General features: G+C 35.0%; 1 long non-coding RNA gene across 2 annotated transcripts in view; it reads right to left on the bottom strand.

The window, feature by feature from the left end:
- The window catches only part of LOC125272871, a 32,392-nt gene that overhangs the window by 10,470 nt on the left and 5,807 nt on the right, over positions 1 to 16,115 (bottom strand). Inside the window, exon 3 of one of the 2 annotated variants that reach the window (XR_007185940.1) lies at positions 2,016 to 2,115. The exons of the other annotated variant lie outside the window; for it this stretch is intronic. This is a non-coding gene — a long non-coding RNA (uncharacterized LOC125272871). The remainder of the gene's footprint in view (positions 1 to 2,015; positions 2,116 to 16,115) is intronic. 2 annotated transcript variants of the gene reach the window in all.

Here is a 16,115-nt window from a genome sequence, read left to right as displayed (position 1 = left end):
AAACTGACGTTTCTCTAGCAAGGAAACGGATCTGCTCATGCACGAGGTTAAAGCAAGTGAGCAGACCATATGGGACAAGCCGGATTCCACCAGGATTCCATTTTTATCTTTATGCACACAATAATAATCTTTTACATTGTAATCCTTTTATTTTTAATATTTGGCATGTTTGTGTGCTGCTGCGTGTCCCTGTGTGTGTAATAAGCAGAGTGTATATGTGCACCTATAGGCGCCGCATATTACTAACACGCTCTTTAAATAACAAAAAAATATTGTGCCATTGACTTTGGACCAGGTTTCAGTTGGTCAATGGCGAAGTCTATTTCAGTTGCCTCAAAAATTTTATTAAATTTAATGCAAATCACATTTTTAGCTTTCAATATGCTAAACTCTAACTCTGCTGGAAAATGACATTGCTTATACAGTAATATACAGTGCAAATATGGATTGTTAAGGAAGTGCACATTAGGACTACTGTTGACGTGGTGTTGTAGTTCATATCAAACACGTAAAATAAATAAATAGATAAAATAAAACGCATAAAACAGCACAATTTTCTATGGAAATCTGTTTTGTAAAACAAATACATATTTGTCAAAGTCCTGCTCCTTTCTGTTCTCTTTCACAGGTTTTTGAACACTTAATATAGCATTCAGGGTTTATATTAGACATGTCCATGAAGGATAATAAAACATTTAATTCTCACAGACACGGCTGTGAAAGTTCACACATGGAAGAACTAGAGAATGAAACAGCTGTGTTATAACACACTATAACACACAACAGCTGTTAAACATTGTTTCTGCAGATTAAGCACAAAAATATGATGTGAATATCTCACTTTCAATGAGACGTGCAACTTAATTAAAAAGCTTTATCAACACAATGGAGCCTTTTCAGAATACTTTCACCCTATAATGATCAAGACAGGTGAAAAGATATTTTAAAGGTGTTCCTATATTGCTCAGAGGTTTGTCCTTCATAGCTCATGAGTATTTTTTCATCAGTATGTTTTAAAAATAAATATGCATAGAATCTACACTCTAACAAATGCTGGGTTAAAAATAACTCAAGTTGGGTTAAATTTGGACAAACCCAGTGACTGGGTTGTTTTAACCCAGCAGTTGGGTTAAATGTTTGACCAACCCGACCTTGTTTTAAAAAAAAAAAAATACTGTATTACTTGTTTAAAATTAACACAAAATAGGTTAAAAATGAACATTTATTAATATGTTTAATAAATGAACATTTATTAATAAGTTTAATAAATATAATTAAATAATAAACATTTATTAAACTGCTAATTAATAAATGATCAGCTATTGATTATTACTGTTGCCTCTAGTAATTATCTGTCTGATTTTTAATTTCCAACCTATTTTGGGTTTATTTTAAGTCAGCCATATGGTATTTTTTTTAAACAATAGTTGAGTTAAATAATTTTGAAAAAAAAAAAAAAAAACATCTCTGACTTTTGATTAAAGACTTTGGTATTTTGGTCAATCTGAGCGCATTTAAGACATTTTTGAGATCTCTTATGAAACTGAGACGTGAGATTACTTTTTTCTCATGAGAAACATTTCGGAAAATGTCTCCACTTTCTTAGCTTAAGTTTTTTTTAATCTTATATTTTATTTTATTTCAGCTTCATTTCAATTCAAGTCACCATGAAATCAAAATGGACACTTTTCATTTTTTTATGGAATATTGCAGCATTTATTATAATCTGTGCACATCATTATTGTTTTTAAATCATGTCCCTGATAATGTGTTTACTAGTGAGAGGGCAGGGCAACCTGCCACTCACATGAGATCCACCAATAGCAAACGCCCTACATTTGTTCTTGCTCCAGAAGCCGTTTCACTCAGATGTATGTCACAATAGAAAATACTTCCGTTTTATACTTTTACTTTTAGTTTACGATAATAACTCTGTATGTGACTTTTTGAGTCCAGGGATGAAGAATATGCACATCAAAGCCTGTGTGTTGACATTCTAAATATAATTTACTCACGTCTGGGAATATGTGCAGATCACTTTGTTTGTCCTTGGCTACCTGAAGGCTTTTCAGCTTTCTCAGAGCTAAAATTAACACCGCCCATAAAAGCAATGGTCTGTAAAAACACAAGCAAAACAAAGGTCAGATAAATTAGAGATCAGGACTGGTATTGTTGCCAGTGGTGCGTGTAAAGACGCTCAGGAGCTCAGAAGTTGCTCTGGTTATTCTGGGATACGGGATGCCATATGTTGGACACTGGGAGTACTAGAACTCACTAACCCTCGTGTAGCCGTTTGCAATGGAATATAGTGTACTAAAATAGTACGTGTAAAACAGTCACTGCGCCAACAGAGTACACATGTCTGAATACATATTCGAAAAACAGTAGGCATAAAGTACCTATTACCGAGATTGTGCATTCGATAAACACTTTACTACCCCATGAGGCCACAAGAGAGCATTTGTGAATGGCAGTGAAGTGACACAACTGACACTGTGATGAATTTCATTCATATCATACATACATTCATACTATATAACATACTTTTTTAATGGTCGTGAAGCAAGTTTCAAACCAAATGACTGAAAAAAAAAAAAAGGTAACTTGAAAATTGTCATGTCTTGTTTTGTGTTGGTTCATGTTCACGGTTTTTGGTTTATTTTCATAGTTATGCTTTGTTTCTTTGCCATGTTTGTTTTCCTTGTTTTTGCCATGTTTTGTATCATGTGATTCCATTGCCCTCATGTGTTCATGTCATGTGCTTCCCCTGTCTCATGTGTCATGTTCTGATTGGTTGTCAATGTCATGTGATTTCAGTTCTGTCTTGCCATTGGTCCTTTGTCTTCATTGTTCACAGGTGTTCCTTGTTTGTCATTAGTCCCTTTGTATAAATAGCCCTCATGTTTCATTGTTCTCTTGTCTAGCTTTGTTTTATGTAACCTGCTGTTGGTGAGTGTAGTATCTGTTTTCACGTCACGTCACGTCACGTCACGTCACGTCACGTCACGTCACGTCACGTCACGTCACGTCACGTCACGTCACGTCACGTCACGTCACGTCACGTCACGTCACGTCACGTCACGTCACGTCACGTCACGTCACGTCACGTCACGTCACGTCACGTCACGTCACGTCACGTCACGTCACGTCACGTCACATCATTGTTTTTGTTCCTGTTCATGCTCATGTTTTGGATTTATGTCAATAAACTGCACTTGGGTTCTCACTACACACGCCTCCAGTGGACTCCCTTAGTTACAAAAATACTTGCTTCATGTGGTAACCTCTAAATGAATTGATTTTATTCAAATAAAAAATGTTATTTAACATTAATGAATCAGCCTAAATATATTAGGTTACACCAACAAAACTAAATTTAAAGGTAAAATCAGGCTCTTTAACATAACAATTGCAGGTTACCACTTTTTACAGTGTATACAATATGCGATTTTGGACACAGCAACTGTGTGAAAAATGGTATGAAACGCAACATGCAACAATAATAGAAGTATGCTACATTGTCACATGAACTCATTGCATGCATGATTAACTCAAAAGTGACTAGTTTTCAGCACAGAAATAAAAATGGACTGTTCGCAAATTTAATCCAATTTGTGTAAAAATGTTTTGGCAGTCTGATTAAAAGTGAGTCAAGAAAAAGTGAGAATGAGAAATTAAATGGCAACACTTTACAATAAGGTCTCATTTGTTAACATCAGTTAATGCATTAACTGACATGAACAATGAGTAATATTCAGTGTTGGGGTATATTACAATTATATTAATATATTATATAAAAATGTTCAAAATAGTTCATAATTTTCACCGTTCATAAACTAATGTTACAAATACAAATTTTGAGACTAAAATGTATTATTACATTTTGAAATTAATATATTTAATTGTTAGTGATAACTAATGCATTAACTAATGTTAACAAATGTAAAAAATAAAAACAAATAACAAACAAACAAACAAATAAATAAATAATATTCTGATATTCTGGTTCAATCATCACCTTGGAAATGGAAGGTCAAGTCAAGCAAATTGCATTCTGGGATACGGTATTGTTTTGTTAAATACTGTGCATTTGGTAAATGTAGTAGGTCTAGTAGTCTAAACAATAGGCCTCATTCATAAAAATTTCGTAAATAATATATGAGTAAGTTTGGATTAATTTGCATGTAAAACAGACCTTCCCGAAAACCTCCGGATTCACAAATGCTTCGTAAACATCAGATTTGATAGTTAAACATGTGTATGTTAATGAATTCCAATCTTTCGTAAATAGGGCGTGCGTGAATGCTCATTCACAATTAGTATAATCCCCGCCTTTGAACTACAACTATGCAAATTACGAGTCCAGGAACGCTGTGGAATCTTCTGGACTCCCTTTTCATGTTTGGCTCCATTATATTGCATAACTAATAGGTCATACGCCTAACAATAAATATTCAATTAATTGCTGTCCTCCAAACCATGGATGCACAGGCGCATTGGTTGCTATGATTTGGAATATCCATGGCAATAACGTGTTACTTGTATCTCATTTTGAAGAATATTACTTAATATAAAAATGCAGTAACCACCGGCAATATTAACTAAGTATTAATTAAGTAGGATGGTTGGTCATGTAGTATTCATCCCTCCCCCTCCTCCACTGTGATTGGACAGCTGGGTAAAAAGTGACAGTGAGGAGCGCGGCATTATACTAACACGTGTTTCATGAATGAGGCCCATTGTATTTGTAGACATGCAGACATTGGAAAAATATATAAGACATTTGCTCTGTCAGTTATTATTTATATGAAAACAGAGGACCATTGACGCATGAACAAAATGCAACAATATTGAGATGTTGCACATTCCAGGCAAAAAACAAACTCAGAACAAACAGTCTTCAGTTGTTGTTGTGAGTGTTGTGTAGTTTTGTCTTACGACATCTCATACAAATATGACTCCACGTAGCTCGGCTTGCAGTCAGTTTGACAGACAGCTTTTAACCCTTACTTGTCTACATCTATCACTGAAGCCTACTGTTAGATCCTATTTCCAATCTTGAATTTAAAAAAAAAAAAAAAACTATGATAAGGTTTGAAATAATTCACATGGTTGTCAGCTGGGCAAGCAGGGGGCAGCATGCTATTTTACAACAGAGTTTGGCGGTGAATATTGTTTTAATTTTGGCATTGGGATGTTAATTAGTTTACTTTGGGAAAGTTGTCATTGTGTAATATTCTACATGAAAGGTTAAAAACACGTCTTAAACACCAACTGCACTGTGACGATTACTTTGACAAGCACGCAGCAGTATAGACTGCATAATTTATAAGAAACTGACAAGACGTTGTTTATAAAGTTTTTACATGAAAGGCTCCAAAAGTTGTTGCTGTTATCTTCCTAATTCCCCCAATCCTCGTCATGCATTACAATATGTTCGTGTCAGTCTACATGGCGGATGAGAATATAAGAGGAAAAACAAAAAAGAAACTTCTGATGTGCGGTTGCATGAAATGAGGGTCTCAGAGCTCATATATATATACACAGACTTTTAAATACAGTTGCTCTTTCATAGCTTAGGAGACAAAATAGGCTTTCAAAACACTGGTTCATGAAGCTTCGAAGCTTTACGAATCTTTTGTTTCAATTCAGTGGTTCGGAGCACGTATCAAACTGCCAAAGTCACGTGATTTCAGTAAACGAGGCTTCGTTATGTCATAAGTGTTCTGAAATTTCAATGGTTCGCCACTGGGGGCCATGACTTTGGCAGTTTGATACGCGCTCCGAACCACTAATTCGAAACAAAAGATTTGTAAAGCTCTGAAGCTTCATGAAGCAGTGTTTTGAAATCGCCCATCACTAGATATTGTTGAATAAAGTCGTTATTTTGTTTTTCTTTTTGGCACACAAATAGTATTCTCGTCGCTTCATAACATTAAGGTTGAACCACTGTAGTCACAAGAACTGTTTTAAATATGTCTTTTCTTGCTGGCAATGCAAGGCCTCACTGAAACATCAGATTTTATCAAAAATATCTTAATTTGTGTTCCAAATTTGAACAAAGGTCTTGCGGGTGTGCAACGACATGAGGGCGAGTAGTTAATGACAGAATTTTCATTTTTGGGTGAACTAACCCTTTAAGAACTGAAAGGTTCTTTGGAGAACTAAAAATGGTTCTTCTATGGCATTGCTGTGAAAAAACCCTTTATTTTTAAGAGTGTATAAAATAAATGTGCAAAGTCACTCAGATCATTTTGGAAAATCTGATGAGAGATGACTTCGTAATGAGATTTCTGACTTCACTGCAGACTTTGTATCTTGGTAAATCTAAGCACAGATCTTTTCAGAAACTCTAACATCTGAGAAGTTTTGCATTTCGCACACCATTTAATCTCATTGCAGTCTAGGAGAAACGATTGAGATATTAAGGAGATCTCGACGGGTTGCACTGACAGACGAGCATGTTTTGAGTGGTTCCAGGTGAGGCATGTAACAGTAACTACAAAGAACACATCATTTAGTCAACGACTCAACGGTTTACTAACAAGTAGCGAAGACGTCCTGTTGATACGCATCGTTAAATCATCACTCAACGACAGAAGAGAAGCTGAAAGCTACATGCTGATCTCTCTAATGTTTCATCTGAGTGTCACTTACACAACCGACAACGTCTCCACACTGATGTGATGCTGAGGGGAGTGATGCGTCTTTCAGCACATTAAAAGAGCAGGATGAAATGAAGCCATGCCGCGCTGTCATAAATGAGTAACAGTCCTGTTAGATAACGCCCCGTGGGCTTGACTTTAGTAGATGAAGCGCCGGTGATTTGTTCACAGAATATAACGACATGGATAGTTTCTCATCCGTGATCGTTAAAATTCTTTGTTTGTATTAATTTATAATGCATCTGTCAAATAAACCATTAGTCGTGACTATTTCAACCTGTTTTAAAAAGAGGACAAAACAGTAGCAGTAAAGTCAGCCGTGTTAACTGTTAAATATAAACTTCTGATATAATTAATTTCAAAAGGGTAAAGCATTAACTTTCTGGTGCTTTCTAGCATCATTCTTGTGCACAAAAGTATTCACTTGTTTGCAATTTTTAATCCAATTTATTTAATTAAATATGTATTTAATTACAATTTATGTATTGTATTTATTGTAGTATGTTGTGCTGCTGTGACAAGTGAATTTCCCCTCTGGGGATTAATATAGTAATCAATCAATCAATCAATAAAAATGTTTTGGTAGAATAATTAAAAAATGATTACAAGACTGATTAATAAAATAATAAAAAATTTGTAATTTTAGGAATTTTATATATGCATTAACAATTGTTCATTTATACAACCTGAAAAGTAAAAATTCATTTGTATTAGTGCCAGAATCGAGTCCTCTGTCACACTTCAAAAATAACATGCACAATAATGCCAAAAATATCTGTTTTATTGAGTATCCTCATAAGAGCAGCCTTGAATGAGTTAAATAAAGTCTTAAAATGAAAGTAAAGAGCTGTGAGAAAGTGGGACGTGTAAGGTCCGCGTCTTGTGCAGCAGCGGCAGCTCTTAAAGTGACAGCAACCAATAATGCCGTCTGTCATTGAAGATAATGAAAGAACAAAGGTAACAGAGAAAATTAATCACTGCTGTTGACTAAAGAACTTTTGTAGCTTTAATAATGATTATCTATATTTAATTTAGGCTATAAATTATGCAGTGCAGACTGTTAAGTTCACTGTTAAGTTGAAGTTAAGTTCTGTCTAAGTTCACTTAAATTAAAAGTTGTTATATTTTTGAAGCCTAATAAATATAAAAAATGATATAGCTTTCAATTACACTGTAATGTTGAATGGCTATAATTCATGTTTAAATTTGAGGAAAAAAATCGATTTCATCGAGACATCAGTAGCTATGGGCTATTAATATCAGACCTGCCAACATGTACGCATTTTGCGTACCAGGTACGCATTTTGACCTCAAAGTACGCTGGTACGATTTGTCATTCTATACTACGCAAAAACCCGGTGACTCCTCTGTGCACGCCTAGTACTCAAATCCAGCAAAAGAGTTCGACCCATCTGAGCGCTGGGTTCATTTCCCTAAATAGCAAGAGGGGATGATCGACAAATGCGTACAGCCTATCAATAAAAAGAGACTGCAAATCGACAGCAATACAAAATCCCGCTCGATCCCTCCTTCCACTCCCGCCGTCTGCGACTGAATTCTCAAGCGAGGACTGACACCTTAAGGTAAACGAGTATAAAATGTACAAGTAATGTTGAACAACAAATCTAAATAAAATTGAAATCGCTGATTATGAAAATGTTGTGATGTGTGACTGACTGACAAGCGCGAGTCTGGAGAAACAGGCGTTTATTTATTTATTCTCAGTGTTGAGAAACATATATAGCCTACATGTGTTGCGTTATTACGTTAATACTAACTAAAGTAACTAATTATGTTACATAGCCTACTTATTTTGTATGAAAACTAGCACATTAGTTACTTATGTATTTAACATGACCGTTGTCTCAATGCTGCGCGAGCTCTCTCTCATAAACAAACGCGTGCGCGCACAGAGAGGTAAAATGAAAATTGCCGTGTTTGGTTTAAAATTTGTTCTTGCTTGTGTTATTTTTTTTTGTCAGAAAAGATTTTTAACTATCCACCCGTGTTTTTAAGATTCGGTAAATGACGGACGCTTTAGTTAACACAACCCCTCGTTATATGACTAACTTCTTGATATTCTTGAATACTCGATGCGTTTGCTCTTATTGGTCCTTTATTCATTGTCAACTGTTTTCTATAAATATGTTTGTATTGGCTAACCTTTTATTCAGCGAATGTTTGTCTTGTTTATAATTCAAAGACAGCACGCTACAAATAGAAACCCTTTTTTCTGTGGGATTTAGTATCATATTTGGATATTGGAATAATAAATTAAGTATTTTAAATGAATCACATGTAAACTCAATGTTTACTATTTTCTAAGGGTTTCTTAATTGTAGACTAGTTTTCATTACAAAACCTGTATGAACGACTCAACTGTCAGGTTAGTTGTATGTAAATATAGCCTTCTTGAAATTGCAAACAAAAAATTTTGTCCATATTAAATATATGAATGTGATTTACTTGTGGTTTGTATAAGCACACATTATGCAATGCAAGAATAATCATGAATTAAAAAAATGCTTTTGAGCAGGTGTAGTAAAATTTTTAATTGTGTCAAATAAAAAAAAACTTTAACAGTCAAAATTAGATTAAAGAAGATGGGTTTGTGTGCTTTGTGTATTGTATTATCAAAAATGTAAAAAAATTAAATTTTTTAATTGTTTATTAAAAAATGTAATGTAATTCATTCTTGGAAATTTTTTTCGAGTACCAGTGTGACCCCCCCCCCCCCCCCCGTCCAGTCACACTGGTACTCGAAAAAATTTTCCAAGGTTGGCAGGTCTGTAATACTGGCCTTCATTCATAAAAAGATCCCATTAAACAAGTATTTAAAATATACTGTCTTCATGTTGTTTCTTTATGTTGTCTTAATTTGGAGATTAACTGTGAAATTATTACATTTTAAAATATATTAAAAACATATAAAAACTTCAGTGTTTTTAATTGCAGAAAAGAATGTGTGATTAATCGAGTTAATTTTAATTGATTGACAGCACTAATTTGTATATGTAGAAACTGAAATTAACCTAGATTATTAAATGCTGTAAAAAAAATTAATTGTCTGAAAAGAGGACAGTCACTGTAAAGTCAGCCATGTTAACTGTTAAATAAAAACTGTTAACAATCAATTGCAAAAAGTAAAGCATTAAAGGCACAGTTCACCCAAAAATGAAAATTATCCTATGATTTACTCACCCTCAAGTCATCATAGGTGTATATGACTATCTTCTTTCAGACGAATACAATCAGAAATATATTTTAAAATATCCTGGCTCTTCCAAGCTTTATAATGGTAGTGAATGGGGGGGTACATCCATCCATCATAAATATAATCCATACGACTCCAGGGGGTTAATAAAGGCCTTCTGATGCAAAGTGAAGGGTTTTTGTAAGAAAAATATCCATATTTAAAACTTTATAAATTAAAATCACTAACTTCCATACTGCGCAAGTCGACTAGCGCCACAACAGTAACCCCCTGACACGATGTATGACGTAGGATGTAAGAGTAGCGTAGGCTTAGATGCTGCTCGTGGTTCAAACAAATAAGGCTGGGCAATAAACTCAAGCTCCTCTTCTCGAAATCCTCTGACATTTGTCTTTAAATATTCTCGTTTTAGACATCTAATTCATGACCGGTGGTTTGTTTTGCTCTATCCTCTGCACTTCTGCGTCCATCATTACATCATGCGCCAGGTCTTTTTATTACAAAATCCCATCGTTTCTCTTCAGGAGGCCTTTATTAACCCCCTGGATTATTTTTATGACGAATGGATGCATTTTTGGGCATCAAAATCTGGCCCCCCCATTCACAACCATTATAAAGCTAGTATTTATCTCCAATTGTGTTCCTCTGAAAGAAGATAGTCATATACACCTAGGATGGCTTGAGTGTTTGTAAATTTTTTGGGTGAACTATCCCTTTAACAAAACACACCTTTGTTCTTTGTTTCACTCGGTCACTGTTTCTATAAATCTTTCCATAGGACATGGGTCAGCAACCTTAAGAGAAGAGGTTTTGTTAGCACAAAAGCAAGAAAGATCACGTTTGGTCTGTTTTTTGCTCTCAGAATATTACCATGATTTTGCATCTCACAGAAATAATCAATCCAGCTTTTTTAACCCAATATGCATGGTCTTAATTAATAATATTAATATTAGGCTAGTAGAGTAATTAACAAAAATAAATAAATAAATACAAATAAAAGGCACGTCATGTGAAAAAAGTTTGCTGACCTCTGCTTTAGGCCATCAAACTCCATGAGTACATGCATGAGGTGATGCATGGAGAAACATTGCCTGACCACCTCTTACCCAACAACAGTCTGACTTTGCACCTCTGGACTGACCTTGCTTTTGGCACAGACTCTCTCTTAGCGTCTGACCTTTCACTTTATCCTTCATGTACTTCCCGCTCACCATATGAACTAACTAAACTTTAAAGAAGACACAGTCTACAGCATCTTATTAATGTTAGTCAAGGTGTACCAAAACAGTCATCATTTAGCTGTGCCTGAGCATTTGAAAAAATCTGTTTGACTGAAGCATTTTGATTCATTTAAAATAAAAGATTCAAATACACAAATTCACAAATAAGACATGGCTTTGAATTGTGAGCAGGTTTTTCTAAACACAAGCTCTACCCAACAGCAGCCAATGAATTATAATCAGAAAAAAACAAACAAAAACTATATTCTAGTACATATACACTACTGTTCAAAAGTCTGGAGACAGTCAAATGAATTAAGTTGGAATAGAGCAAAAAAAACAAAACAAAAAAAACATTCAATTTCCATGTTATGACCCCTTTAAAACAATGACAGCCAAAAAAACAGGTCACTTTCACACAATGACAATTAAATTCAAATGATAAAAAACCCCCCACAAAATTGCATTGCCAATATAAAAGTTCTTAAAATGTTGCCCATTCAACACCAAAATTGTCAACTCAAGGCCAATAGCCACTAGGAAACACGTCCATGGCAAATGTTTATAGACTTGTTCCTTATTTCCCTGTAGGAAACCATCTACAGTATCTGCTTAGCACTCAGCAGTTCTGGCTGAAGCGTTTCCCATCACGTCGCTCACGATTTTTTTTCATAATGAAGTCAGCGGACTTCAAAGCAGGCGTTTGAAACCACTTGCCTGTATGACGACGAAACGAGCTCATTAACTGCTGCTTTGATAAGAATCAAACAAGTTATTATAGTGTTAACCTCGTAACCCAACAATGAAACATGGTTTACCTAGAAGGAAGAAGAAAGTGGTTATAAATCACACCTTTTCCACAGTTCGGAAATGCGATTCATTTTCCAGTATTAAAGAGATGCCCAAGGCAGAACACATGCTGTTGAAGATAAGAAGATGCTTGATCAAAATGGATCTGTCCTATGAAAGGGCATCTCTGGCCAGTGAAGTGTTTCCAGGGAAAGCTAATAACCGTTCCTTTTCTTCAGCAGGAAATCTTTTGATAAGTGTGATTACTGCATGAATACTGTTTGAACAATAGGCTGGTGCTAAAACGTTGATATTTTCTGTAATCAAACTCAATTTTGACATGTTCTTAAGAAAATTTGCTCATGCAAAACTCGCTGCCACAATGCTGTGGGTGGATTTTAAAGCATTTATATGGTTGCTAAGGTGTTGTGGGTGGTTGCTAGGTGGTTGTTCAATAAGTCAACAAGACCATCATCAAGTCTTTGTAATATTCTGGTCTCTAGATATATGGCTTATGCAAGTCTGTGGGATTTGCCTGTATTATCAAATCACACTTTCAATCGCTTACTATCTAACATCACACCAAATATATGTATGGTTTGAGGCAGTGCTGTGATCATTAACTAAAAATAAACTAAAGCTATTAAAAAAACATTTAAGTGAATTGAAATAAAATATATAAAATCAATTTTATTTTAGCTACTGCATTACTAAAACTGAAATATAATTAAAATCTAAATAGACATTATAAAACTAATAAAATTGACAATAAAATGACTAAAATTACAATGTTAACTGGAATAAAATAACATAAAAACTTAACACTTAAACTTATTTTATTTTGGCCACACTGCAACATTTAGTTTAGTTTAATTTGAAGTACTAAAATTACAAAAACTAAAAAATTAAAAAATAATAATAATAACTAAATAGACATAAAAAACTAATAAAAATCAACAAAATAACTAAAACTTGAACTAAAATTACAATTAAACAGAAAACATGAAAATAAAAACTAATTAAAATATTAATAAATACTATATTAATGATATTAAAATAATACTGGTTTAATGGTTCAATTGTAGCATCTCGGTCCATGGATCATTCATCCGTCCACCATGAGGGAGCCATCACCAGAATTCTAATTCCACTGTGTCACTACTAAATCACTTCCTGTTTGTAATATATTTATACTACGGGGCTGTTGAATGTTACGAATCTAATTGGTTGATGAACGTTCTAAGGTGTGCAATTATTTTCAGGGAAACGCACGGCTAAAGTAGTTCTAGGCAGGTATTGACTGAATTACAGTTCCGTATCATGCCAAATGATTTCAGTTATTTCAAAAGGTCCTTACAGCCTACAGCCGCAAAAGAAAAAAAACCCCCACAATGACACTGACCAAGCAGATAAATATAGTAAACAACAGGATAAAAACAATACATTACCGTCATGGTTCTTGCCACAAAATATGTTTTATTGTGTCCTGAAAGCGCATACTCTCTCGCGCTCTCTCTCTCTTTTAAATGTACACACGTACTGTATAGTACAGACACACACTCGCACAGAAACGTGTTGTTCGCGCTGCTCTGACGAATTTATCAGTAAAATAGTTTAGCAACTTAAAAGCTACATGACATTTCTCACCAGCGAGGTAATAATTGTGCAGTTCTTGAAACATATAGTTTTGCTATAAGTAGAGACACTGCTGCTGTGAGAAACTCGCAGACTGAGGTAGGCTAATTCATATATGCTTATTCTCTCTCAACTGCGTTAATAACTGTATCAACTGTATTAGTCTGCTATCAAGGCTCAAGCCTCCGTTACTAGTTCTGAAATGAGTGTTTTAAGGACAAATGTCTTGAAATACATCACCTGTCTTGACACACATAGTATAAGTAGAATAATTGACTCCGGACCATTTAATTATTAGAAAATAATGCACACCCAAGGTAGTAATGCGGCCACGACATGAAGCAGGCCTATTGTCAATTATTCCTTACTTAAACCATGCACTCAGGAGCAATCTTTGCGAAATAATGCCAGTTTACCTGCATACAAAGTGCTTCCATAAATACTATTTCTCGTTTTTCTGGATTACAGTTCTTGGATTTGTTTGCTCTTGGACTGCCTATTTGGGTTTCTTGATTTCTGCCTGGGCATTGATTATGATATCCTGTTTAACGTGTGTTGTAAACTCCAGCAAATGGATTCTAAAACAATACATAGCATGTGAAACTCTGCACTAAAGATAGGAAGAATGCTGATGCTTACCTTAAAAACACCCTTATAAAATTTCAATAGATAATTTAGATAAAATATAAATGATCACGCTCAAATCAGCTCTCACTAATTGTCAAAAATGGTGCATATACTTTATCAGACATATGTTCTGTATGAAGGCAAGTCATTAGGAGTCTTTGACTCTTTAGTCCAACATTTCACCTCTAACTAATGAATTACATAAATACGTAATAGAAATGAATATAACATCGATGTTCAAATGGTCCACGCAGCTTCACTGATTAGATGATTTGATTTAGCCTGTAGCTCTTTGTGTGGACGCTTTTATGTCATCATGTGTGAACTAAAAACATAAAGAAAGCATTCTTCATTTTTTCGCCATAGCTAGCCGTTGAAATCTGAATCTGATGCAACTTGAGAAACAGCAGGGCTATTCCTAAAGCCCGGACTGAAGGGAAAACCCAAGACAATAAGGGCTTTCAAGTGTTGTCAGATACTGTTCTTACTTCGCCTCTGTTGGCAAGCGCGGCTTCCTCACTGTCAGTGTCTGACCTTCTCTTAGCGCGGCCCATCAGGCAAAGAGCGGAAAGAGAGCAGATGGTTCTGGAAGGTCCCTCAGGGACATCTTCATATACTGTATATGAAGCTATTAAAACCAGCGGGCTGAGGAGGAGAGGATTGTTTCGAAATGATATAGCTCATTTATTTTGTTTGTGTAGATGTCTGGCAAAAATGCTAATGAGCAAGTGCTAACCAATAATAAACAACTGTTTATCTGATGGGATCTGTTGCTGCATTTGAGTGAGGACTGAAAACGAAAGTCACAACTGTAAAAGGTGGTGCTGATCATAAAACAAATTGTGTTTGTACCAATACAGATTTACGGAATTTTATTATAAAATGCATCCCATCTGATGGTATATGGTACTACAGTAATTACATTTGTGCAAAAATGTTTGGTTACACTTTATTTTAAAGTGTCAATATTACAGTGTAATTATACATTTAAGTACTGAGTAATGACAATTAAATACATGTACTTACTATAGGGATAGGAAGAGAGTTTGGTTTAGGGTTAATTGCATGTACTGTAATTATGCAAAATTTCTAGTTATTACTACAGTAAATACATGTAACATATGTAACAATGACACTGTAAAATAAAGTGTTACCAAATGTTTTTTATAAGCCTTTTTCCCTCCTGTCCAGATGATCCTTTTTTTAACATCTTTGTGAATAGGCCCATAGGAATCAATTGTTTCTATTAATATTAAAAATACAAATATTCATGCTTGGTGTGAACAGACCTTTAGACCAGCATGCAAAAAACTAACTAACCTAACCAAGCCGGTTTAGCTATTTGACTAGCACATCCTTCCTCGCCCGCAAAACTCTTGGCAGCGAAGAAGCCTGATATAGGAAACAAACCAACATACTAGATCTGAATTTTGATTTGAATTAAATCATCAAGAGCTAAAACAGCAGAGAAGGGCTACTCTACAAGAACTTCACTTTTTGGTGCCTTATCAACAAAAGTGTCACGCTGAAGCTGTTGAATGAAGTTGGGAAGGCCTTTTGAAAAGAGAGAAAAATGCCTACAGCCAAAACAAGCACGCAAGGCGAAAGGAAATCACGCTCCGTTTTTTAAAGTGTTTATTGCCTTTCTCTAATGTGTGCATGCATTAGTCAGTAAGGAAGATATTGCTCTAATAATTACCCAGAAAAAGGGATGCGGAATGGAAAACGAATGGTTGCGTTCATTAGCAGTAACCGAACGCAGTCTTGCGCCGTTTCTTTGGGAATGCTGATTTTTAAAACATAATCACCTCATTCATTTGCACCGCGGACACGTTTCAGCGCCTGATCAAGTATTCAGAGTTGGTCATGGTTTGTAGGGAAATTCAAAGGGCATTAGCTCAAAGTGACTGCATCCAGAAAGCAAAACAAAGGGGGCAGCATATTTATCCCTGTGGTATTCCAGGC

Source organism: Megalobrama amblycephala, linkage group LG7, assembly GCF_018812025.1.
Source record: "Megalobrama amblycephala isolate DHTTF-2021 linkage group LG7, ASM1881202v1, whole genome shotgun sequence".
Taxonomy (NCBI): domain Eukaryota; kingdom Metazoa; phylum Chordata; class Actinopteri; order Cypriniformes; family Xenocyprididae; genus Megalobrama; species Megalobrama amblycephala.
Note: the sequence above shows the minus strand (reverse complement) of the source record. Positions and strands in the feature narration are given on the sequence as shown.